Source organism: Heterocephalus glaber, unplaced genomic scaffold (assembly GCF_053883595.1).
Source record: "Heterocephalus glaber isolate CG9 unplaced genomic scaffold, H.glaber_assembly_v1.0 deba00001457, whole genome shotgun sequence".
Taxonomy (NCBI): Eukaryota; Metazoa; Chordata; class Mammalia; order Rodentia; family Bathyergidae; genus Heterocephalus; species Heterocephalus glaber.
In genome coordinates, this window is record NW_028258305.1 from 42,975,045 (window position 1) to 43,002,911 (window position 27,867).

A 27,867-nucleotide genomic window follows, 5' to 3' on the forward strand; every position below is an offset into this window, starting at 1 on the left:
TTTAATTATGTTTTCAAGTTCATTGGTTGATATTAGGTTATTTAGAATTTTTAGGTCTTCTTCGTTCTACTTTGGTAATGCATACATATCTAGGAATCTGTCCATTTCTCCTGTGTTTTCCATCTTATTGGGGTATAGGTTCTCAGAGTAGGTACTGATGATTCTCTAGATTTCTGCTAGGTCTGTTGTAATTTCACCCTTTTCATTCCTAATTGCATGGATTTGGGCCTTTTCTTTCCTTTTTCTGATGAGGTTGGCTAAAGGTTTGTCAATTTTGTTGATTCTTTCGAAGAACCAACTCTTGGCTTCATTGATTTTTTTTTGTACCATTCTCTTAGTCTCCATTGCATTGATTTCTGCTCTGATCTTTAAAATTTCCTCCCTTGTATGAACTTTGGGTTTGTCCTGTTCTTCTTTTTCTAGAACCTTGAGGTTTAGCATCAGGTTGTTTAATTGGGCCCGCTCTGTTTTCCTAATGTGAGTATTCACTGCTATGAATTTCTCTTGGAAGACTGTTTTCATTGTGTCCCATAGATTCCAATATGTTGTACTGACATTGTCATTTAATTGTAGAAACTGATTTCTTCTTTAATTTCCTCTGTGATCCACTGGTTATTCAGAAGTGGGTTGTGCAATTTCCATGTGTTTATGTACTTCTTGCAGTTTCTTTTGCTACTGATCTCTAATTTCATCGCACTACGGTCTGATAATATACAGGGGATAACTTCAATTCTTTTGCACTTACTTACATGTGTTCTATGAGCAAGTCTGTGGTCTACTTTGGAGGATGACCTATGTGCAGGTGAAAAGAATGTGTATTCTGATTTTGTAGGGTGGAAGATTCTGTAAACATCTGTTAAGTTCATTTGTTCAAGAGTTTGAATTCTAGAATTTTGTTGTTTGTTTTTTGTCTAGTTGATCTATCTATTTGTGACAGTGGGGTATTGAGGTCCCCCAATACTATTGTATTAGTGCTCATATGATTTTTCATGTCCGTTTGTATTTGTTTTATATAGTTGGGTGCACTAGTGTTTGGTGCATAGATATTTATGATTGTCATCTCTTCCTCTTGGATTGTTCCCTTTACAAGGATGTAGTGTTCTTCTTTTTCCCTCCTAATCAATGTTGGTTTGAAATCCATGTGTTTTGCAAAGAGGATAGCTACTCCTGCTTTTTTTCAGGTTCCTGTCACATGGTGTATTGCTTTCCACCCTTTAACTTTCAGTCTATGAGTTTCTTTTTGAATTAAGTGTGTTTCTTGTATGCGGCATATTGTTGGATTTTGCTTCTTAACCTATTCTGCCAGTCTATTTCTTTTGATTGGTGAACTGAGACCATTAACATTGATGGTTATAACTGATACGTTTTCACTTATCCTTGTCATGACATTTTCTTTTTGTTGGATTCTCTCTCTTTGCATTTAATTTGTTGTCATGCCTGATGGATTCATTCTGCTGGGGTTCCTGAGGTTGTGTTCCTCATTATCTTTTCCTAGGATATTGTTTAAAATTTTTTGGAGTGCTGGTTTGGTATTCATGAAGTTCCTAAGGTGCTCTTTGTCATGAAAGTATCTTATTTCTCTGTCAATTTTGAAAGATAGTTTTGCAGGGCACATCAATCTGGGTTGGAGAATGTTTTCCTTTAGGGCTTGAAATATGCTACTGCATGCTCTTCTTGCCTTGTGGGTTTGTGTTGAGAAGTCTGCTGTGATTCTGATGGGCTTTCCTTTGTATGTGATTTGTTTCTTTTCTCTAACCACTTGTAGAATTTTGTTCTGTTGGGTTTCTGGAATCTTAACTATTATATGCCTATGTGTAGATTTTTTTTTCATCATGGCTAGCTGGAGTCCTATATGCCTCACTTAATCTGTATGTCAAGTTCTTTTCCCCTATTTGGGAAGTTTTCTACCATTACTTCTGTGAACAGTTTTTTTTTATGTTGCCTGCACTCTCTCCTATTTCTTCACTGACTCTGATCAGTCTTATGTTATTCTTCTTTGCATGGTCTAGCAGCTGCTGGATTGATTTCTTGTGGTCCCTTACTATTTTAAAGAAATTTTTCTTTTTCTGGTCACTAATTGCAATCCTATCTTCTCTATCTGAAATTCTGTCCTTGCATTCGCTCATTCTGCTGGGTAAACTTTCAGTGGAGTTTTTAATCTCCTGGAAATCTGTTTGCATCTGTTTTACGGATTCCATTTGTTTCCTCTGTTGGGATTCCATCATGTTCCTCAGCTCCTCTATTTTTTTTCACCTGTGTCTGCTCTAGATTTATTAATCATGTCTTGTACTATGGCCACAATCTTTGCTGTTATCTGAGAAATTATTTCTGATTTCATTTTTTCTAGGTCCTCTTTGGTTGCCAGTTCAGGGAGTACAGGTGGTTAAGTATCAGATTCTTCCATCTCTTTGCCCTTTAGGGTTGCCTTAGGTGATCTGGAAGTCTGGTTTTGAGACTTGTTTATGTGTCTTCTCACTTCAACAGATGCAGGCCTGCTGTGCCTTTGTTTTGCTCACCCAGTGGTCTTCAATTCTCAGCAAGCCACCAAGCAGCCTTTACTCTGCTGCTCACCAGTACACCAATTCCTGGGTTCAGAGTGGTGGCCTTCTGGATCCCTGAGCTGACCTGTTGTCTGGGCGGGCTTCTGGCTGTGGCCTGTGCACACTTGGGATGATATCTAGGCATGCCTCTCTCTCGGGCCCCTATGTAGCAGTAGTCTGGGAGGGCCTTTGGCTGGGGGCTGTGCACCCCAGTTCCTGTTGTCTGCGTGGGCTTTGGCTAGGGTCTCCACGCACTTATCAATGGTTTCGGGTTGAGCCTCTGACTGTTGCTTGTGCACCTGTGCAGTTCTTTTCTGGGTGGGCCTTTGGCTTGGGTGGGTGTGCTGGAGCTTCTGGGGTCGGGCCAGAGCCTTGGCTGGGATCCACCTGCAGCCACTCGCTCTGGTCCACAGAGCTGCTCCCTGGGATCTGTGAGCACTTACTGATGGTATGGCGGGCCTCTGGCTCCAGGTAGACTCATTTAATCCTTTATAACTAAAGAACTCAAAACACTGTAACACTATACCAAGTGCTGGATATAGCGGTGAGATGAGATGAAGACCCTATTTTCCACTAACCTGGATAGTCTGGATAGAAAACTGGATAATACATGGTGCAGAATAACCAGGAAGGCTAATTTAGACTTAGTGACTAACAAGAATTTATATGTCAGAGTAACACCTAAGCTGAAACCACATATACAATCTTTAAAATTTTTATTTTTTCTGAGCTGGGGATCAAACCCTGGGCCTCAAGCATGCTATACAAGTGTTCTACCACTGAGCTCCATCTCCAGCCCTAAAATAAAATTCAATTCCAAAATTATTGCAGAAATGATTTCATAGTATATGTATAATAAAAACTCAGCAGTAATTCTAATCCTCTTTCATTGATCTTGAACTTCTCATTATTACCTGCATTTGTTTTTTTCCTCCCCATTAAGTTTATTGGTACATTTTAGGTATAAAATACAATTACATTCATCATTGGGATCTTGTACCATTACATGAGTATCTTGGTTCTTATATTTTTTCCCCTTCCTCTGCCCTCCCTTCACCCTTCCCTATTTGCAAAGACTTTGTTTCTATTTTTTTCACCTGCATTTGAATATCCAGGCCACAATAAAAATTTAACAAGCCAAAAAGGGAATACTTATCTCTCACTCAAAGTGACTACTAAGTACACTGTAAGCTTTTTCCCAGTTCTTTAGGTTCCCAGAACTGCTTAACACAGCTCTTTCTTGCTTCTCCTGTATTTACCCATTAATATCTCCTACTAATTCTCTCTCTACTGTCTATCTGACCAGTATCTTGTTTACTTTTACAAAATTGTCCATATACTGCATACTTTAGCACCTCAGCAATGTGTCTGATCTCTGTCCCTTCACAATGTCATACCCCTAGTCACCACAGTATGTTTCTATAGATTTCTATTAAGAATTCACATTCCGTTGCAAGCGCAAGGACCTGAGTTCGATTCCCAGTACAAAAAAAAAAATTCACACCCCGGCAACACTGCAGCCAAGATCTTCCATTATTATGACCCGTAATGATAAATCTTAAAAATATATGAGGAAAAAGTAACCAAATTAAATGGAGAGAAATAAATACACTATTATGGATAGAGATTTTAAAGCCTGTGTCTCTCAGCAATTGATAGAAAACTAGACCTCTCAAGAAAAAATAGTTAATAATGACTTGGGAGAGCTGAACAATATTATCAACCACCTTAACTCATTAACATTTTTAGAACACTACATCCATAATTGCATAGTTTTTTCAAGTGCTTGTAGTACTTGCAACAAGAAAAACTATATGCTGATAAGTCAAAATAAATTTAAAAAGATTAACTCATCAGAATTTATGGCATACAGCTGAAATAAATTAAAAAGTTAACATCAATAAAACAAAAATCCCAAATGGAATGTTTAAAATGAACACACATCTAAATAATTCACTATGAAAAAAGAAAACATTTGAAAAAATTCAAATGCAATGATAAAGCAAAATACAAATAAAAAAATATATGTGGTGGCACATGCTTATAATTCCAGCACTCTGAGAAGCTGAGGCAAGAGGATCACAAATTTGACCCCAGCCTGGGCAACTTAACAAGACTCTATATCAAAGTGGGGCAGGGGACTGAGTGGTGTAGCTCAGTGGAAAGGACCTGGGTTCAATCTCTAATTTCACAATAAATAAGTTAACAAATAATTAAGATAAAATAAAAATGTGTAAAATACTGTAAAAGCAGTATACACAGAGAAGAGGATATTAAAGCTTTAAATGCTTATTTTAGGAGAAAACAAATTTTCTAAAGTTCTATCTTAAGAATCTAGAGGCCAGTTAGAATAGCCAATATCACAGACTACTTCTCCTTCAACCTTGTCTGAAGTCAACACGACACACATCTTTTAGCCCTCTGTTAAGCTAGCTTCTTTTTTTTTTGGTACCAGAGATTGAACTTGGGACCCTGCACTTGGGAGGCAGGCGGCGGAACAACTGAGCTAAATCCCCGGCCCTGTCAAGTTAGCTTCTTTGGTAGTTTCCTAATCTTCTATATATTTTGAAATGATTGAAAAAATCAAAAGTATTTCATAACATAAGAAAATTACATGGAATTCACTTTAATGTCCATTGACCGAGTTTTGCTGGAACACAGTCATGGTCATTTGTTTGTTGTCTATGGGTGCTCTTCCACAACACCTGCCACACCAAGTAGTTGTGGAATGGCTAGTGATGCCTACTGCACCTACCACTGATCTTTTACTGAAGAATTTTGCCAACCACTACTCTATACATATTCTTCCTTCTCTTTTTTTTTTTTCTTTTTTTGGTGCTGGGGATCGAACCTGGGACCTTGCGCTTGCGAGGCAGGCAGCGGAACCACTGAGCTAAATCCCCAGCCCCCTCCTCCTCTTTTTCTCTCTGTCAATTTATGCATCCACCCCAAGTCACTATGAAATCTAAGCATCTTTACTTCTTGGAGAATATTCTATACAAAATCTCCTACACTGGTCTGAGTAGTAAATACTTCTATGTGTGTATTCTGTTTCCTCACTGAGCATTAACTTTCCTAAGAAGGGAACCTATCAGCCATTAACAAAACACCTACATTTGATCAAGTAAATCGGCAAGAGTGAAGGAAATTAAAATTACCCCTGCTTCCTCCCTTCTGAACTAAAGACCAAAGGCAAGTCGGGGAAGAGAGGAGAACAAGGGCACAGAATCAACTGGGAATTAAAATATGCATAAATTAAAATTCTAATTTTTATTAAAAAGAAATGCAGAAACTTGTCTACTTTCTAAAAATAAAAGGTTATTTTTCTCCAGTTATAAAAGAATTACTTGTTTTACCAATTCAGAATAGGAAATACAGGCCTGGTATGGTGGTACATACCTATAATCCCAGGAGGGATGAGGCGGAAGGATCACAAGTTTGACGTCACTCTGGGCAACTTGGTAAGACCCAATCTCAAAATAAAAATTTTAGTATATGTGCTGCCGAAGCGAGCACTCAAAAGAAAATTTTTAAAAAGGGCCAAGGATGTAACTCAGTGGTAGAGCACTTGCCTAGCATGCATGAGGCCCTAGGTTCAATCGCCAGTACTAGAAAAAAAATAATTTTTAAATATAGGAAATATAAAAATTTAACAGCCTCTTCTTTACTGGAGACCAGTGGTTCTTAATTTTTTTGTGTGTAGTTTAAGAATCCTTTCATATTTTTAAAAAGCTTTTTGTTCATTTTTACTAATGCAGAACAAACTGTTATCTTTCTGGTAATCAAGGTCACAAATAAACTGTCAACTAATAAATCATATTTACTTGACTCTTCTTTAGGTTGAATGGTTCTCTATTAGGTAGTACAGTTATTTTTTTCCCACTTATTATAAGTCACCTTAAGCAATTGCTTCAGTTGGAAAACTTTTCATGTCAAATTACTTCCTACAAATTACTGCATTTTCCAAGTCTTCTACTTAACCTTGCTGCCTTAAAATGTAGTAGGATTCTCTGAAATTTGAATATGACATCCATGTTTCCAAAATGTAAGCATGAACCCTGTAAGAAAGAAATGTTTCTCTCCCCCATGCTTTCAGGGGCCATATGAATATCGCATATGAATTTTCTTCATATTTAGCAAGAGGAATCTCTTAAGAGTCAAATGGCAGGAGAGAGGGAGAGCCTTAGGCCATCAATACACTCATAAAATGGACTAAACTCCAATTACGTTTTAAGATTCCATCTTCTCCGGCAATGTGAAAATGTTGGACAAGCTCTGCAACTTTTCTTCTAACTTGGTTGCCCACTTTAAAAAAAAAGAAAAGGGAAGGGCAGAGAGAGAGAGAGACAGACAGAGACACACAGATGAGACAGAGAGAGATGGATGCAGGATAGTAGACCCCCTTAAATAGCACAGACTCAATCTGGAAAGAAGGAAGAAATCTCTGTCCCCCATAATGTACACAGAAAACAAATACCATGTGTAAGAAGGACAACTTTCAGATAAACAGCATTCCAAAGGACTGGCAAAACAAAGACTGTATCTAGACAAAGAATACCCTCTGTACTCAGAAATTTTAGAAGAATCATAGCCCAGGTAACTCATACAAGTAATATTTTTATGAGTTAAAAGTCACTATGAATTACAAATTCTTTTAATGTAAGTTTCATAAGTTAAAACAATAAGTGTGGCACATTTCTATTATTAACCATTACATTGTTTTATTTCCTAAAAATATATTAATATATTATATAATATAATATATAAATATGTTGTATATATTAATCAAAAGTGACAATTACCTAGACCTTCTGATTTCAAATATAACTCAGTGAAATTATTAAAAATTTTAATAATAGGCATTATTCTATATAAACATGAGTTTTTAGTTTAAAATGATGCAATTAAGTCACCTCTATTAAATACATATATTTTCATGTATGTGGAAAAATAAGCTTAAATTTACTTCAAGAACAAGTTCCATAGCAAACAATTACAGCATTTAGTCAATAGGGAATATTAAAATAATCCCAGTTAGCAAATAACTTCAACCATACACATTATAATTAATCATGTACATATTCCAAAATCCCCAGAAATAGGATATTTACAGAACATATTCTTAAAGTATGTCTTGGAAAACCAAACAAAACAAATGATAAATTAACTAAAGAGAATGTGAATACATACCCATATTTGACCTGTATGCAAAAATTGAAGGAAATACAGAGGAAATTAAAATTTCAAAAATTGCTGAAATACAATGCCAGTACTTAAGTCAAAACACTTACCTCCCAAGTAAGGATAGCTTGAGGTATTTCCAATGCTGAAGTTAAGTTTCTGAATGTTAAATACCACAAGAATGAAAACAGACTCCTCTAGGCACTGACCTCTAGTCTACAGTGGAAGAAGAGGATGAAGGTCTGCCAGGGAGTCTGCCCAATTCACTGATATTCTTTTTCCCTTATAAAACATAAGCTTCAGGGGAAATGACCACATGTAAAACCATTTCAAGTGAGCTGGGGTTCCTAAGTGCAATGTTTTACCAAGTGAAGAGAGGAAATTTAAATTCTCCTGTCTAGGACATACCTGCCTGCTTTAGAAATGAGCATTACTTTCCATGTCAGATAGATAAGCATGCTCTTTGAAATCAAAACTGAGCTTGACCAAAAACTAGAACAGACAAACTGAATACAGGAACCACCTAAACAAAGACGGTACTTTAAGCCTTTACACATGAAAATGAAGTGTTTTACTCAGATTTGGTCTTTCTGCATCTTTCTGTGACTGAATCTGAGAGGTTAGCAAGTAATTACTCATCTAATCCCTTTCTTCACGTAATCAGCACACATGTACAGCATCATATGTCAATATAATATTATCGACACAGCAGCAACATTAAGTAGTAGATGAATTTCACAGGAAAGAAGCTCTATGCATCATGTGGACTGTTCCAGTAAGAAGCAAACGTGAAAATGCAAGTGGAACAGTTACAGTGTTGATACAAATGAATATACCTAATATTTATATCCATCATATATTTTATAAGTCATCCATAGCAAAGAAGCAAAGCCAAAGACTGCTTAATCCACCGTCCCCAGCCCAGAGGAAGGGGCTTCTGGGCTGCAGTTCCACCGCTCCCAGCACAGAGGAGGTGAGCCACACAGGTGCCAGCAGCAGCCCCTGGACACTACCCCCTCGTCCAAATGAGAAGACACATAAACAAGTCTCAAAACCAGACTTCCAGATCACCTACAGCAACCCCAAAGGGAAGAGAGATGGAACACTCTGATACTCAACAAGCTGGACTCTTTGTACTGACAACAAAAGAGGATCTAGGAAAAAAGAAATCAGAAATAATTTCTCACATAACAGTAGAGATTGTGCCCATAGTGCAAGACATGATTAATAAATTTAGCGAAGACACAGACAAAAAAATAGAGGAGCTGAGGAGCATGATGGAATCCCAAAATAGGAAACAAATGGAATCCATAAAACAGATACAAAGAGATTTCCAGGAGATTAAAAACTCCATTGAAAGTCTACACAGCAGAATGAGCCAATGAGAGGACAGAATTTCAGATAGAGAAGATAAGATTGCAATTAGTGACCAGGAAAAGAAAAAATTTCTTAAAAATAGTAAGGGACTACGAGAAATCAATCCAGCAGCTACTAGATGATGCAAAGAAGAATAACATAAGACTGATTGGTGTCAACAAAGAAACAGAAGCGAGTGCAGACAACATAAAAAAACTGTTCACAGGGCCAGGGATTTAGCTCAGTGGTTCTGTCACCTGCTTCACAAGCCCAAGGACCCAAGTTCAATCCCCAGTACCAAAAAAACCCCAAAACAACAAACTATTCAGGGAAGTAATGGGAGAAAACTTCCAAAGCAGGGCAAAAGAACTTGACATACAGATAAGGAGGCATAGAGGACTGCAAATAGCCTTGATCAAAAAAAATCTACACATAGGCATATAATAGTTAAGATTCCAGAAACTCAACAGAAGAACAAAGTTCTACAAGTGGTTAGAGAAAAGAAACACATCACATACAAAGGAAAGCCCAGCAGAATCACAGCAGACTTCTCAACGCAAACCCTCAAGGCAAGAAGAGCTTGGAGTGATGTATTTCAAGCCCTAAAGGAAAACAGCCTCCAACACAGATTGATGTACCCTGCAAAACTGTCTTCAAAATTGACAGAGAAATAAGATACTTTCACGACAAAGAGCACCTTAGGAACTTCATGAATACCAAACCAGCACTCCAAAAAATTATTGATAATATCCTGGGAACAGAAAATGAGAATCACAGCCCCAGGAACCAAAGCAGAATGAATCCATTGGGTGTGACAAGAAATTAATCCAGCAAAAAGAAAAAGTCATGACAATAATTAAGTCAATATATATCAGCTATAACCATCAATGTTAATGGTCTCAATTCACCAATCGAAAGAAATAGACTGGCAGAATGGGTCAAGAAGCAAAATCCAACAATATGCTGCATACAAGAAACACACTTAATTCAAAAAAGAAACTCATAGACTGAAAGTTAAAGGGTGGAAAACAATACTCCATGCAATGGGAACCCAACATAAAGCAGAAGTAGCTATCCTCTTTGCAGACCAAGTAGATTTCAAATCAACACTGATTAAGAGAGACAAAGAAGGACACTACATCCTTGTAAAGGGAACAATCCAAAGGGAAGAGATGACAATCATAAACATCTATGCACCAAACACTAGTGTGCCCGACTATATAAAACAAATACTAACGGACATGAAAAGTCACATAAGCACTAATACAATAGTATTGGGGGACCTCAATACCCCACTATCACAAATAGATCAACTAGATAAAAAGTAAATAATGAAATACTAGAACTCACTCAAACTCTTGAACAAATGAACTTAACAGACGTTTACAGTGTTCCACCCCACAAAATCAGAATACACATTTTTTTTTTAGGCACAAGGATCGTTCTCCAAAATAGATCACATTCTTACTAATAGAATGTGTTTAAGTAAGTGCAAAGGAATTGAAATTATCCCCTGTATATTATTAGACCATAGTGCGAGGAAATTGGAGATCAATAGCAAAAGAAACTCAAAAAATTTCATAAACACATGGAAATTGAACAACACACTTTTGAATAACCAATGGGTCACAGAGGAAATTAAAGAAGAAATCAGACATTTCCTTCAATTAAATGACAATGACAATACAACATATCAGAATCTATGGGACACAATGAAAGCAGTCTTATGAGGGAAATTCATAGCACTGAATACGCATATTAGGAAAACAGAACGAGCCCAATTAAACAACCTGATGCTGAACCTCAAGCTTCTAGAAAAAGAAGAGCAGGACAACCCCAGAGCTCACACAAGGGAGGAAATTATAAAGATCAGAGGAGAAATCAATGCAATGGAGACTAAGAGAATGGTACAAAAAAAAATCAATGAAGCCAAGAGTTGGTTCTTTGAAAGAATCAACAAAATTGACAAACCCTTAGCCAACCTTATCAGAAAAAGAAAAGGCCCAAATCCATGCAATTAGGAATGAAAAGGGTGAAATTACAACAGACCAGGCAGAAATCCAGAGGACCATCAATACCTACTTCCAGAACCTATACATCAATAAGATGGAAAACACAGAAGAAATGGACAGATTCCTAGATACATATGAATTACCAAAGTAGAACGAAGAAGACCTCAAAACTCTAAACAACCAATATCAATCAATGAAATTGAAAACATAATTAAAAACGTATCAACTAAGAAAAGCCCAGGCCCTGATGGCTTCACTGCTGAATTCTACAAGACATTTAGAGAGGAACTGCTGCCACTACTGTTTAAACTCTTCAATGAAATTGAAAGGGAAGCAATACTCCCAAATTCATTCCTGGAAGCAAGCATCACCTTGATCCCCAAAGCAGAGAAAGACCCAACTGAAAAGGAGAACTATAGGCCAATCTCACTAATGAATATAGATGCAAAAAGCCTTAATAAGACACTGGCAAACAGAATGCAGAAGATCATCAAGAAGATCATACACCCTGATCAAGTGGGATTCATCCCAGGGATGCAGGGATGGTTCAATATACACAAATCAATCAATGTAATACACTATATCAAGAGAGCCAAGGACAAAAACCATATGATTATCTCTATAGACGCAGAAAAAGCATTTGACAAAATCCAACATGCATTTATGATAAAAACCCTACAAAAATTGGAATAGATGGTCTCACCTCAAACTGATAAAAGCCATCTATGAAAAAACAAAAGGCAATATCATCCTATATGGTCAAAAACTGAAATCCTTCACACTAAAATCAGGAACCAGATAAGGATGTCCACTATCACCACTCTTGTTCAATATAGTTCTGGAAATATTAGACATGGCAATTAGACAAGGGAAAGAAATAAAAGGAATAAAGATACGAAATGAAGAAGTCAAATTGTCATTATTTGCAGATGACATGATATTCTATATAGAAGACCCAAGAACACCACCAAAAGTCTTCTAGACTTAATAACCAAATTCAGTCAAGTAGCTGGTTACAAGGTCAACACACAAAAATCAATAGCTTTCCTCTACATGAATGATAGATTCACTGAGAGAGAAAGAGGGCAAATAATTCCTTCCACAACAGCATCCAAAAAAATGAAATACCTAGGAGTCAACCTAATGAAAGAAATCAAAGACCTCTTCTCTGAAAACTATGGCACTCTGAAAAGAGAGATTGAAGATGATATCAGAAAATGGACAGACATCCCTTGGTCCTGGGTTGAAAGGATTAATATAGTGAAAATGGCCATACTTCCAAAACTGCTATATAGATTTAATGCAATTCCAATTGAGATCCCAGCAGCATACTTCATGGACCTTGAGAAAACAATCCAAAAATTCATTTGGAATAAGAAGAGACCCAGAATAGCAAAAGCAATTCTAGGTAACAGAGACATGGCAGGGGGTATCACAATCCCCAACCTGCAACTATACTACAAAGCTACTGTGATAAAAACAGCATGGTACTGGCAAAGAAACAGACCTGAGGACCAGTGGAACAGATGAGAAGATGCAGAAACAATGCCAGACACACTCAGCCATCTCATCTTCAATAAAGGAGCCAAACACCCCCTCACTGGCGCAAAGATAGCCTCTTTAATAAATGGTGCTGGAAAAACTGGGTTTCAACTTGCCAAAGATTAAAACTAGACCTATATCTCTAGCCATGCACTAAACTAAAATCCAAATGGATTAAAGATCTAAATATTAAAATAGAAACTCTGAACCAGTTGGAACAGAGGTTAGGTAGAACTCTTGAAGACATCGGTGTAGGAAAAAATTTTATTAACAAAACCTCAGGTTGCCTGCGAACTAGCACAAACAATCAACAAGTGGGATCTCTTCTTATTAAAAAGCTTCTGCACAGCAAGAGAAACCACCAGAGTGTGAAGAGACAACTCACAATGTGGGAAAAAAATCTTCACCTGCTTTTCCTCAGACAAAGGTCTACTATCTCGAATCTATAAAGAACTTAAAAAGATCAGACCTCCCAAATTTAAAGACCCAATCAAAAAATGGGCAGCTGAAATGAACAGACATTTCTCAGACAAAGAAGTAGAAATAGCAAATAAATACATGAAAAAATGTTCTACATCACTGGTCATTCAAGAGATGCAAATGAAAACAACACTGAGATTCCACCTCACTCCAGAAAGAATGGCTGCTATCATGAAATCAACCAATAACAAATGCTGGCGGGGCTGTGGGGAAAGAGGAACCCTGCTCCACTGCTGGTGGGAGTGTAGACTGGTGCAACCACTGTGCAAATCAGTATGGAGATACCTCAAAGAACTAGGCCTGGAAGTCCCATTTGACCCCGCTATTCCACTGCTGGGGATCTTCCCCAAAGAATTAAAAGAATCATACCACAGTGATATATGTGCACCCATGTTCACAGCAGCACAGTTTGTGATAGCTAAAACTTGGAAGCAGCCCAAATCCCCATCAACTGGAGACTGGATAAAGAAAATGTGGGTTTTTAAATAAAATGGAGTACTACTCAGCCATAAAAAATGAGAAATTAGAGACATTTATAGCTAAGTGGATGCACATTGAGGTGATACTCTTAAGTGAAATAAATAGGACACACATGTATAAATACAGAATAGTTTCTCTGGTGTGAGAAATTGAAAGTGTAAATAAGGACTAAAATGTATAATAGGTAATGTGAAATAGGAAGAAAAGGGGCAAAGGGGAAGGAAGTGGGAGGGATAGGGGAAAGGATAGAAGGGAATGGGATTAATATGAGAAAATGGAAAAATAGGAACAAAATCTTTGTAAATAGGGAGGACTGGAGGGGTTGAAGGGAGCACTGGGCAAGGGTGAAAAATAAGAACCAAGAGAGATTACGTAAAGGTGCAAATTTCCAATGATGAATGCCATTATATTGTATACCTAAAATGTATCAATGGTTAGAATGAATAATCGATAATGCAAAATAGAAGAAAAGGTCCAAAGGGGTAGGCATAGTGGGAGGGGCAGGGGAAAGGAAAGAAGGGAAAAGAAAAATGATGAGAAATGGAAAAAATGGAAATAAAGTCTTTCTAAATAGGGAAGGGTGGAGGGGGTGAAGGGAGGGCTAGGATTGGGGAAAAAATAAGAACCAAGATGCATTATGTAGGTACAATTCCCAATGAGAAATGTAATTGTGCTGCATACCTAAAATGTACCAATAAAAGAATTTAACATAGAAAAATTACCTTCCAAAAATACGTAAATATTTTGTTTCCAATCTTGTTTCTTCCATTATGTTTTAAGTCAAGTTTGAATGTTACAGTACTCTGAAAAACTGTCAAGTTTTTTTGTAAATTTTCTTTACTTGTATAATCTTGTACCCTAAAATAAGAAATACACTTTGACAGAGGCTTAATGTTTTTAAAAAAGATGACTTTCCTTAAATTCACTCTTATTTTGGTCACTGAAAAATCTCCTGACATGTATTATGTAATACTGTTGATATCCTTGCTTAATATTTTCCATTCTGTTCTTATATATAAGATGCTAATACACCAAGATATTCCTGGCTACAGTCATGCATATTTCTTTTAAGATTAATTTGTTGCTATTCCTTAATTTCACGTTTTTCAAAGTTTATCTCACACATGAGAATGCTGAGATATCACTTCTCTTTCTGAAATTAATCACTCATCACCTGCTAATGGTTAATTTTATGTGTCAGCTATGCCACTGTATCCAGATATTTAGTCAAACAACACATAAAAGTCTCTATGAAGGTATTTTTTCACCTGAGAATTACTTCCGTAAAGTAGGTCAGCCTCATCTTATTAGTGGAAGGCTTTAAGACAGAAAGACGGAGGTTTCCCTAGGAAAAGGGAATGCTGCCTCAAGCTTGCCATTAGGCTTGAGTTTTATCATCAGCTCTTCAGCAGGTCTACACACACACACACACACACACACACACACACACACACACACACTAGCACACACAATGATTCTATTTCTCTCTGAACCCTAACTAATACAGGATTCTTCAGTTTAGTTTTTTATAGTGACTATAGGGGATGCAAAGGTAGGTCTTCATGTCCTCTCAATCAATTCATTCACTTAAAAAAATATTAGAGTGTCTGAAATATGCTACGTTTCAAGGATTTTAAGTCAAGGATTTGGGGGAAGTTTAACTGAAAAAAGAGACAATTAATATTATTGAATAATTATTATTAAGGTTATGAGCTCAGGATTCTACAGATGAGGGATATTTGACAGGTTTCTGAACCAAGTGAACACTACTTCTTATAGTTAAAACACTGTTTATTATATTTGACACGTGGAAACCAATTATCTACTCTAAACACACAATGAAAAAGCACAAATAAAAGCATAAGCCAGGTGCAGTGGTGCACTCTTGTAATCCCAGCTATCAGGGAAGGTAAGGCAGGAGGATTGTTAGTTTGAGCCTAGCCTGAGCAACTTAGTGAGATGCTGTCTCAAAAAAAGTGCTGGGATATAATTCAGTGCAAATGCCCCAGTATCACTCACTCACTTATTAAATAAATCTATAAAATAAAATTTAAGGGCCAGGGATTTAGCTCAGTGGTTCTGCTGCCTGCCTTGCAAGCACAAGGACCCAAGTTCGATCTCTGGTACCAAAAATAAATAAATAAATAAATAAATAAATAAATAAATAAATAAATAAAATTTAAGAAGCTGGGAATGTAGTTCAGTGCAAAGGCCCTGGGTTGAATCCCCAGTACTGAGAAAAAGAAATATGTAAAAACAAACACAATATAAATGTTATAGTGTTTTGTTTTTGTTTTTATTTTTGTTTTGAGACAGGGTCCTGCTATGTACTTAGTTCAGGCTGCCCTTTAATTTACTATGTAGCCCAGGCTGGCCTCGAACTCACAGCAATCCTCCAGCCTCAGCCTTTCAAGTACTGGGACCACAGACGTGCATCACCATCCCTGGCTAAACATTATAGTTTATTTCTTTGCATGAGTTGAAATGGCTACGAAATCTTATGATAGTGTTTTCCCCTCTCTGGTACCAGGGATTGAACTCAGGACCTTATGCTTGCAAGGCAGGCATGATGCCACTGAGCTAAATCCCCACAGAAATCTTATGATAGGGCTGAGAATAATAAAGAGTCTTGTTGCAGTTTGAAAAGCCAAATGGGAGCCTGGTCTTGTGGCGCACACCTGTATTCCCAGCACTTAGGAGGCTGAGGCAGGAGGATCACCTCAAGTTTGAGGCCAACCTGGGCTACATAGTGAGTTCAGGGCCAGCCTGAACTACAAAGGGAGACCCCTGCCTCAAAACAAAGCAAAGCAAAGCAAAACAAAACACAGAAAAGCCAAATGGGTTAAACGGAATTGCAAAGATATATAGTACTCTTTGTTCATAATTTCAAGATACCATTTAAAATGATTATTGTAAAGTGGCAAGTCTTTACTTCTTTGCAATGCAATAACACATTAAGTCATAAAACCCTCATTCTGACATAATCTTAAGTACATATGAAATGTACTGTAGCTATTACCAAATAACACAAAAATTCAGGATCCACATTCACAGTGTGAAATATAACTTCTAAACTGAAACCTCTAAAAAATTACTAATTTAAGCATATAGTTAAAATTCAATCAGGGCTGGCGATTTAGCTCAGTGGGTCGGGCACCTGCCTTGCAGGCACAAGGTCCCGAGTTCAATCCCCAGTACCAAAAACACCCCAAACAAACAAACAAACAACTCAGTCATAGCTGGGCGTAGTGGTGCATGCCTGTAATCCCAGCACTTGGGAGGCTGGAAGATTGCAGTGAGTTCGAGGACAGCCTGGGCTACAAAATGAGACCTTGTCTCAAAAACAAACAAACAAATCTCAATCAGATAGTATAAAATGTAAAAAAAATAATTTTGGGGGCCTTTGGTCTTGTATTTAATTAAGAGATTAATTCCCAGTAGTGTGAGAAGTTACAATATTTCATAACACTGAGAACTAGTGTGCTAAGGACTATTTTAGAAAAACTGCTGTTAATATTACTGTGTGACATTTTCTTATATGAGTTAGTAATTAGAAAAAAAACATTTCCTGACATTAATTAAACTGATGATAATTATTAAGTGAACTCCTTATTATTAAGTGAAACTCCTAATTTTCTACAAGTTCTTTATCAGCCAATAAAATCTACTTCTCCAGAGTAGGCATATAATAAATATTTGTTAAATGAATGAATTAAATGCTCATAGGCCTGAATTCTTACAGTCTGAAATCTCATGACTTAGCTCCTAAAAGCCTACTTCAACACTGACAATGTCAAAGAACATATATATATAAATGTTTATGTTTATTTATGAAACTAAGACATTTTCCTCTGGAACCATAGGAGCCTCTATATATATTCGCTCTGAGTCTACATAGCATCACACTAATACGTCATGAAATATTTGGGAAAATTATTGTGCCTATAAAAGCTTTATATTCAAATACAAACATCTTCTTGCCAAAATAAAACCTCAACAACTCCTACACAGAGGCTAAAAAGCTAATAAGGCCCTAAGAAATCAATCAGAAAGAATACCACAAGAGCCCTACTGGGTCTCCTGATAATTTAAAAAGGATTAAACTATAATATCCTTGGATAAATCACTTAACTATTAAGAGCTTCCATTTCCTCATCTAAAAATGGAGGTTGGTCACTCCACATTCTATAATTAAGTGATTCTACAAAGCAGAACAAATCTACCTTATTCTTTTGGAAGATATGATGCTCTAGGAGCTCTATAAAAATGGCCTTTAGCCTTGTTTGGGTGATGGACAGCTTTGAGATTCATATCAAAAGAATTTCCACATAAAATTTTGTATAAAATATCAAGGGAGTTTAATAGCTGCCTGAAGTGATCCATGGAACTTAAGTTAGAAACTTCTGTAAATTTAAACAGAAGTCAATAAACTGAAAATGTATCAATACATTTCAAAACAAAGTAGTACTTTGTACTTTTCAAAATAAATTATATGCATTTTAAATTTCAAACTATAGTAAACAGGAAGATTATTTTTCTATCAAAGAAAAATATAATTTTGAAAAACTGAAAAGTACAAATTGAACATCTCTAACCAGAAACACTGAAATCTGAAATGCTCCAAAATTTGTAACATTGAGTGCCAACTTGGTACCCCAAGTAGAAAATTCCATGTCTGACCCTATGTGATCAGTCTCAGTTGAAATGAAGATACACTAAGCATATTACATAAAATCATCTTTAGGCTACATGTGTAGGAAACACTGGAAGCATCAAAGAACCCTGTGTTATACTTGGACCCCACCCTCAAGATACCTCATTATGTATGTGCAAATATTCTAAAATCTGAAAAAAAGATCCAAAATTTAAAACAATTGGTTTCAAGCATTTCTGAATAGACCTATACAGCTTGTAACTTAAATAACTAACTATACTGGCAAATCAGAGTTCCAAACAGGCGGTAACTAAACTATTATGATGATATAATGTAACTTTCAATTTTAATGAACCAATTATGATGAAAATAATTTAGCATTCCAAATTTAAACAAACACTTATTCCATTAAATTCTCTTCATATAGACAATCTATTTGAAGATAGGTCTTCAGTGAAGATGCAAAACTAAATATGAGTGATTAAATGATGATAAAGCCTTAATTTTCTGAAAGATTAAGATACTAATCATACATTTTAAAAGTAGAATTGTCACAATTTATAATTAAGATTGGCTAAGTATGTTGAGCTTCACTATGAATTTGTTCATTTATATTTATAAGCAAAAAATTAAAACACTTTTCAAATGTAAAAGGAAAAAACACTGAGGGACCTAAGTTACCCAGAGCAAGCAAGAAAGAAAGAACAATTACACAATTCTTTAGAGATTTAATTAAAAACAGGCAAATAACACAGGTATTAACTTTTTCTAAATCATCTGCAGAAGGAGCTAAAAGAATGTCAGTATCTGCACTGATAGTCAAGTTTCAATGTACATCTTTTGTGCAAGAGTCTCTTATGGTTTCTCTTGTCTAAAATGAGTCCTTAGGGAAGTAACAAGAGAAAATTCTGTGATTATTTTCTGGTGCAATAAAGGGAGAGGCCTTTGTAACACTGGATTTTACGAAAATAATGAGTACCCCAACTGTGACAGCAATATCCCTGTCACAAATAGAAATGTAAACTGACTATAACTTCTGGGGTGTTTCTTTTCGTCTTTTTAGTTAAGTTACATCTAATTTTCTCAATGAAGTTTTTTCATTAAGTTATTAAATCCTAAATTAGGCATTTTTATTATAAATTACAGTTTATTCAGTTCACAAAAGGAAAACATTTAAAAGCTTATGTAACCTGGTAATAGGAACATGAACTCTAGATTCTTCAATGTTCTACTTACAAATTACTCAGGGATTGTGAATATAGCACTTTGTTTCACTGAGTATCGCACATTTCCCTCACATGAAATAGAATGTGAAAAGCGACAGAAGAATGAAGCAAATACCTGGATCTCAGTCCACAGTAGCCTTACAAACTTACTGCATCTTCTAGATTCTGATTCTGTTTAATCAAAGAACAGCACTTACTAAGAGATGCCAAGAATCAGTAGCAGAGTTAAATTAGAAGCTAGATTTAATGATTTTCCTTTAGCTATTTCTTCAGTTTTCTAAAAAGTCTTACTTAGAGCTAAGGATACACTGGCCAGAGACTTAACGTGGCACACCTCATATGTGAATGCCCACATGCAGGACAGTAGGAATTTCTTAAAAATAGAGTTTCAGGGCTGGGGATTTAGCTCAGGGGTTCTGCTGCCTGTCTCACAAGCGCAAGGACCCAAGTTCAATCCCCGGTACCAAAAAAAAAAAAAGAGTTTCACTCTAATGACTCGCCAGTGATGGCTTTTGTGATATCAGGCATAAGACAACTTCTAAGGGACTCAGTTTTTGTCATTTATAAAATAAGGATGGTGGAGCAAACAAACTCCAAAGTCATTTCCAATTAAAATACTATTTAAGTCTATACATAAGTAGGTGAATAAGTAACAGAACTGGAGTAAGTCCATGTGAGAATGTATACAGAGGCATGCATATTGGAATAGAAAATCGCAAAGATACAGATAAAAAATGTTTACACTTAAGAGTTTCTTTTTATAATCTGAGTTTGGACTTAGGAAAAAGAAGAGCCCGAAAGACTCACTAGTCTCATCCAATTCCCAGAACTCTCTTTTTATGCTGTCACTATTCTAAGGTCCACAAGTAGTAAAACCTAAACCTGTGCTCCCCCACCAAAAAAATTAGCATTTCCTGTCCAATCCAAGATAGCTTGATCCTGTCCATCTAGATCACATGACCTTTTTTTTCTGTAAAGATCTAGGCAGTAAATATTTTAGTTTTTGCAGACTATGCAGTCTGTCTCAACTGCTCAGTCCCATTGTTTGAGTGTGAAAGCAGCTGCGGACCATAGATAAACTAATGGGCACTGTGGCTGTTTCGATAAAACTTTATTTATAAGAAATAAACTGGAGGGCCAGGGATTTAGCTCAGTGGTTCCGCCACCTGCCTCGCAAGTGCAAGGTCCTGAGTTCGATCCCCGGTACCAAAAAAAAAAAAAAAGCATATGGGCCGGGGATATACCTCAGTGGTTCTACCGCCTGCCTTGCAAGCACAAGGTCCCCAGTTCGATCCCCGGTACCAAAAATAAAATAAAATAAAATAAACTGCAGGCTAGATTTGGCCCAGAGGATGTGGTTTGGCTATTCCTAGATCTCATGAAGAAACAAGATGGTAAAAATCAGTTAGTTATAAGCAAAGGAGGCACAGTTTCTGAATAGAAAACTATTAGAAAAAAAAATCATTCATCTTAAATTTCTCAGAATACTGAGAAAGAATAGCCTAAGAAAGATCATAATTAAAGAGAGAGAGAGAGAGAGAGAGATCCTGAGAGCCAGGCATAGTGATGCATGCCTTGTGATCTCAGCACTCTGGGAGGCTGAGGCAGGAGGGCCGCAAGTTCAAGCCCAAGCTGGGCAATTTAGAAACTTACAGAGATCCTGTTTAAAAACAAAATATAAAGGCTGGTGGGGGTGGGGGACTAGGAATGTAGCTCCATGTGAAAGCCCTGGGTTCAATCTCCAATCCTGGGGAAGGAAGGCAGGAAGGGAGGAAAGGAGGGCAGGAGGACGAAACAAGAGAAAGTACCTTTGCAGGTTTTCAATAATACTAATATGTTATAAACATACATTTCCTTTCCCTGTCAACAATGGCACCATCAAGGCAATGCTTGCAATAAAGCCTCACTTCTAGAAATTACTTGTTCCAGTCTTTCTACAAGAGCTAATCCTTGACTCCTCTTGATTCTGGTGAACATACTCCAGATACCACTGTATCAAGCTTTCAGTGCCACTTCATTTCTTTCTTCCCCCATTAACCCAAAGCCACAACTTCCCACCTTACCTATTCTGAGCCTTAAATGTCAGTACTCATGTTACCCAGGGAAAGATGGTAAGGAACAGAGATAAGAAAAAAGATGGCAGAGACATCTTTACCACCCTTTTCCAGATTCTAAAAAAAAGAGCCAAATGCTGGCTTACTACTAATTTAAATGAAAATGTCTACTTTAGTGGGAACAAAAGTACTTTGTGCAGTACTTTATGCAAAGTGCTCCCTCATGAAAGAACATAGTTATAAAGGAAAAAGGAAAAGACTCATAAGGTTTATTCTTATGCTTTTATCTAGATTAACTCTGTTTTAAACTGTGAAACTGACTGATGTTTTTGAAGCCCCCAAGGAGCTTCTACTAGTAACCATGGTTACTGCTTCAAAACAGTACAAAAAATTAGGAGGGAATCACAATTTGAGGAGAAACACAGATTTCTTGAATTTCATCAAATGGAGCTATAGGAACAAGACAGGATGACAGCTAGGCAAGGGTTTCGGGATTATGATTTCTCTACAAGCCATCAGGTGCTTGATCTTGAGGCTTGCAGGTCTCTTTATCTCATCCAGGATTGAGTCTCAAAAGCCAATTTAGTCACTTAAAATGGACAATATCTTATGAACTTGACTAATATTCTTGTCAGGAGATCAAAGAATTTGCTTTCCAACATAGACACTTACTTGAAAAAAAAAATGAAAAGCACAAGGTTGCTTAGTAGGAAGCATATGAATCTAAGCCTAAGATCTTGCCTACGGTTTTAACAGAAAACTGGCCAAGTTATTTTTCTCAACAGTTTGTTCTATAAAAGGTTATCATCAAATATTCAGTCACTACACTAGATGAGGTCCAAGAAGATCCTCCAAAGGGGAGATGAGGACTGCACTTCACCCTGAGTAGGTTCCTTGATTCTTGTCACTGAAAAAGAATTTCAGGACATACCCATGGGAGGCACAGGCAGATTTATTAGACAGTGCTGAAGAACTACACACTCAGAGAGAAAACAGAGTGTGGGTACTATGACTGGGGATTTGGTCCTTGAAGTACCTGAAGATGATGATCTAAGATGTTCTGCCTAAAAAAAGATCCTTTGAACTCTTTGCATCTGTCCCTTCATCTTAAGGTCAGGTTGCTGCCCTTTATCAACTAGGTTAATTTATTAATTTAGAGTATACTGAATTAATTTAGAGTATATTTAAGGGATTTGGGTACTGTGATAGTTAACTGTGGTATCAACTTGAATAAGAAAAGCCTAGCTGCTTGTTTTAGCAAGTTCTGGGTGTACCTGGATGATGGGCTTAATGAAGAGAGAAGACTCACCCCAGGCTTAGCCTGGATGGAATAAAAAATGGAAAGGAGAAGGAAGCCTGGCTTCTGCTTCTTTGAAGGAGCTCCAGTCTCCACCATGCCTTTGGATGTCCATCACCTGACTTCCAGTGCAGACCCTTTGGCTTCCTGATGCGGGCTCGCATGGGACCTGCAAGGAACTCTAGGTCTTCAGACTTTGACTGGACTCTCCAGCTCTCCAGCACACAGATGGCCGGCCCCTTTGCACTCTTCCACCTCTGACTCTGCAGACGTCCACTGTAAGCCTACCTGGTAAATCTCACATATTTAAATCTTCTTCTAATGAACCATAAATGACACTGATTTTGGTACCAGAAGTTTGTAAATTTGCGTGTGTAATATATATAGGTATTTAATATTAAATCTGTTCCTCTAGTGGATCATAGCTGATAGGTATGATGGGTCTGGAAGGCAAAAACAACAACAAACAAGCCTAGGGAGTTAAGATATGGAGTAAAAATATGGATAACATTGGATAATCCGATTATGCCTTAGAACTATAGTTTCCTTCTCTCCTTTCTACCTAGTTTTAGTTCTTTTATGCTTCTTCTTGTTCCTCTTTTCAAATTCATTAGCAATCTTTTGAGTTATTAAATAATTTAGTCATTTGATACATGATAACCTATCATGTTTTAGGCACTGTCTAGGACATTGAATATATCACAATAAAGAAAATAGACAAAACTGATGCTTTAATAGACCTTGTAATCTAAAGAAAAGACATTAAATATGTAACTTTATTAACTGTGTTAATGTCCTATGAATAAAAAATAAAAGATATTTGTTAAGATATCATGAAAAGCTTCTTTGGTATACAGAGAGATCTAATGGTGACAGTCATCAATTCTGAGTAATGAATACACATAAGGATTCATTATACTCTCTTTTGTATAGCTTAAGGAATCCTCAAAATAAAAGTTAATAAATAGCAAGAGACTTGAAATCTGTGTGTAAAACAAGAAACACTAAATAAGTGCCATCAGAAATAATTACTTATTTTAGGTGAAAAAGATTTCTATATAATATCATTTGTAAAAATTATGAAAGATTTAAGACTTAAAAAATATTCAAGTGACTACAGTGTCACAGAACTGTAATTCCAGCTGCTTGGGAAGATGAGGCAGGGGCATCACAAGTTCAAGTCCAGGCTAGGCAACTTAGTGAGACCCTGTCTCAATCAATCAGTTAATCAACTGACCAATGGATCAACTGATCAATTAATCAATACAGCTGGGAATGTAGCTCAGTGCTAGAGTGTCCCTGGGTTTGATCCCCAGTGCTGCCAGCAGGGTGGGGGTAAAATTCAAAGATGAAACATGAACAGCCAATAAACTTGTTACAAAAAAGAATTCAAAGTATTATGGACAGCTATGTTAGGTAGAAATATTCTAGGCCGTCAGACAGGGCTAGGCCCTTGAGGGAGGCCGTGGAAAGGATGAGAACACATTACAACTGTGGTTGCAGGCGCATATGTCAAAGGCCAGGCCTCAGGATAAAGATCAAATGACCAAGCCTACATGCTTTCCTGAAGGATAAGCAATAAAGATTATACTATAATTGATATCACCTGGTTCACTAAAGTCTCCATAGATAACAGTCACCCAGGTGGGTGACCAGGACCTACTAATCCATCCCTTCCTAAAAAGGTGTTTGTTCTCTCCATGTACAATTTCTATGTGACCTGCTTCCCCATTGTATCAATATTACCTAAGTGGCTATACTTGTAATCTTATTGGTTGATCATAGTTTTGACCCACATTGTACCTATTTTGTGATTTTGTGCGTACTTTGTGATTCTGCTCTGTAAAACTTCCTCTGTGAAGTGGGGTCTGCACCTTCAGAGCCCCTCCTGTCTCTCAGGAGCTACCTCTCTCAATAAATTTTGCCTACTCTTAATTTGTGTTGTTTCTTGAATTCATTTTTTGATTTTGGGGAACACAAACTCGATGTATTTAACATCTAGTAGGTTGGGAGTTATATTATTTCTCCTATTATCAAAAGGACTTCAACTTAACTAACATACCTTTTTTAGTCTTTTAGATTTTCAATACATACACACACACACACACACACACACACACACACACTAAAAGCTATCTGTGGGGCTGGGGATTTAGCTCAGCGGTTTTGTCACCTGCCTCGCAAGTGCAAGGTTCCAAGTTCGATGCCCAGTACCAAACAAAACAAAACAAAACAAACTATCTGTGAATATATATGTGTGCATTCACTGGAACATGTGCAATGTTTTTATATTTTTACACAAAACAACGGAACAAAAATTAAAGGAAATGGATGCAAATAAACATTTTAAAACTTCTATACATAGAAATTGATACAAAATGAAAAGGCAAACAGAAAAGGTCAATACATTTGCAAACAACATGATATAGTTAATATTTTAGTACATTAAAAATTCATAAATAATGATATAAAAATTGGTAAGTCTCCAATGGGTAAGTGGATAGAAGATCCTAATGACAACAAATTAAAGTAAAATACCAATATGTACATATCAATTTAGTAAATGCTGGATAGGGGAACACTCAATATGATAATGTAGTGAAATAGGCATGCTCACTTGCTGACAGTGGGGAAAAGCTGAAACTACCATATTAGGGAGGAATCTGACATTAGTAACAAAAACTTTTAAAATCTTGGGTTTTTGTTTTGTTTTTTTTCTGACAAGGTCTCAATACGTAGTCCAGGCTGACTTTGAACTCACTATTAGCCCAGGCTAGTCTCAAATTCATGGTGATCCTCCTGCCTCAGCCTCCCAAGTGCTGGGATTACAGGCATGTGGCACCATGCCCAGCACCCTTAAAGATCTTAATATCCTCTAAGGAAATTATTACAACTTGGGAAAATCTTCAATTCTGGCTTCACAGAAAGCTGCATTACTAGACAAGTGACATGCCATTGTGGGCAACAGTTTCTTCATTGTAAATATAAACACCAGCCACTAATTCACAGAGTTGTGATAGTTTAAAAAGTAACAAAACCTGTAAAAATGACTTAAAAATTGCAAAGCAAAGGGTTGACCCAGGATCTGTGAACTCTAGAGGATTTCAAAGGTCTAGATCTATGGCTGACCCTATGTGGATGTTTCTGAATACATCTATAGCTTTGAGAACACCCTCAAAGAATCCCTGACCCAAAAGAAAATTGAAAACCACTGCAGGGATAGAGCAAAACAAAAGTGAAGATGTTCTTTCCAGTATCCACCTTGCTCTCTGGCACAATTCAGGTCCAAATCAGGATTTCACTATGCAAATCCAGGTAGTATTTTAAGATGCTATGAAACTTACCCCGTTTGTTTCTAAACTCCTCAGAATACTGTAGTGATTCTTAGGAGATTAATTCATTCTCTGATCTAGTTGTAAAGGGGACCTAAAATTAGGAAAAAAATATGACACTCGGTTGGATTTGGATCAGTCACATGAAACTAATGCAACCTAATTCAGAAAATAGGGTGAAGGCAATAAATAAGTTTGATATATTTTAAGCACTATTCTTAACTCATTAAGATATGTATAACTAACTTGATCCCCAGCACTGCAAAAAAGTGTAATTAATATATAAACTGCACTGAAGCTTTTGTTTGCTTCTAAAGCAAACAAAAACTAAACTTTATATATATATTTTTAATAAAATGGGATATAAAAATTATCATTTTCTACAAAATAATTCTTAAGAGTAAAAGATTAATTCTGAAACAAACTTTCATTTCTAGAGATGAGCTACACTTTCTTTAAAAAAAAATTTAAAGCCTAAAAATGAGTCACAGTGACAAAATTCTGCCCAATCAAGCAAATGCAACTAGGATATAGGGGTTTATTTTTTTCTGGTACCGGGGATGGAACTCGGGACCTTGCGCTTGCAAGGCAGATGGTGGAAGCATTGAGCTAAATCCCTGGCCCAAGGGATTTTAATTATAATTATACCGCAAACAAAGAAATTAAAAATTAAAAGTACTTGAGGGCCGGGATTTAGCTCAGTGGTTCTGCCACCTGCCCCAAAAGTGCTGGGACCCGAGTTCAATCCCCAGTACCAAAACAAAAAACAAAAACAAAAAACCCCACTATTGTGGGCCGGGGATGTAGCTCAGTGGTTTCACCGCCTGCTGTGCAAACGCAAGGACCCGAGTTCAATCCCCGGTACCAAAAAAAAAAAAAAAAAAATTAAAAGTACTTGATGACTTCTACTTCTGAGAAAGTGAGACAGATGTACTCTTCCCTATGCTCCCCTTTAAGTAAAACTGAAAGCCCTGGACATTATATATAAGACACATAAAGAGACTGAAGGTAGAGATAAAGCAGACTGGGGTACGTAGATCTCAGGATCCAAGGAAAGTGACCAGTAGTAAATTCTGTTAGTTTTCTTTTGTACCTTACCATATATATCCTAGACGTGGAGCTTAAGAAGATGGTAGCCAAGGCCAGACACCTCCCTACCAAAAACAAACAAAATCCCAAACCAAATAAAAGGATCAGGAAAGAGATAATCTTATACAAAAAGCTGTTATACTTCACCAAATGTCACAAAAAAACAAAACTGTGGTCCCCACCCTCACCAGCAAAGGTCACAGGGAAGCCTAGCTTGAGTTGTCCCCCTCAGACTGCAAAAGGGCACCCAATGCTTGGTACCACAGTGGTGTCAGAAAAGACAGAAAGATGGGGCTGGGGTCAGTCCCTGCCACCTGATAATGAGACCTCACTTCCCTTGGCTGTCAGTGAAGACCACATGGCAGTAACAAGGTGTCCCTTCCTTTCTCTGCTGTAGATTGGTATCAGAAGGCCTCTCATCACCTTACAGTAAAGAGACCTCCACTTTCCTGTGGAGGCCATGTGAAGAACAATAATGAGGCACTCTGGCCCCTCCTGGCCAGGGAAGACTGTGGAGGCCAGAACTCTCATCTCTGACCAGCAATAATGAAGAATCAAATCCCAAGTTAAGTGTCAAGAGAGGCAAGGCAGGGAGCATTGACTTCTATCCATGGGGCAGTAATG

The 27,867-nt window shown here is 37.0% G+C and overlaps 1 protein-coding gene across 15 annotated transcripts in view; it reads right to left on the reverse strand.

The window, feature by feature from the left end:
• The window catches only part of Ncoa1 (nuclear receptor coactivator 1), a 265,108-nt gene that overhangs the window by 137,960 nt on the left and 99,281 nt on the right, over positions 1-27,867 (reverse strand). For 4 of the 15 annotated variants that reach the window (XM_087216228.1, XM_087216225.1, XM_087216229.1 and 1 more), the window contains one exon: positions 26,167-26,248. The exons of the other annotated variants lie outside the window; for them this stretch is intronic. The gene's annotated coding sequence lies outside the window, so the exon portion shown is untranslated. The remainder of the gene's footprint in view (positions 1-26,166; positions 26,249-27,867) is intronic. 15 annotated transcript variants of the gene reach the window in all.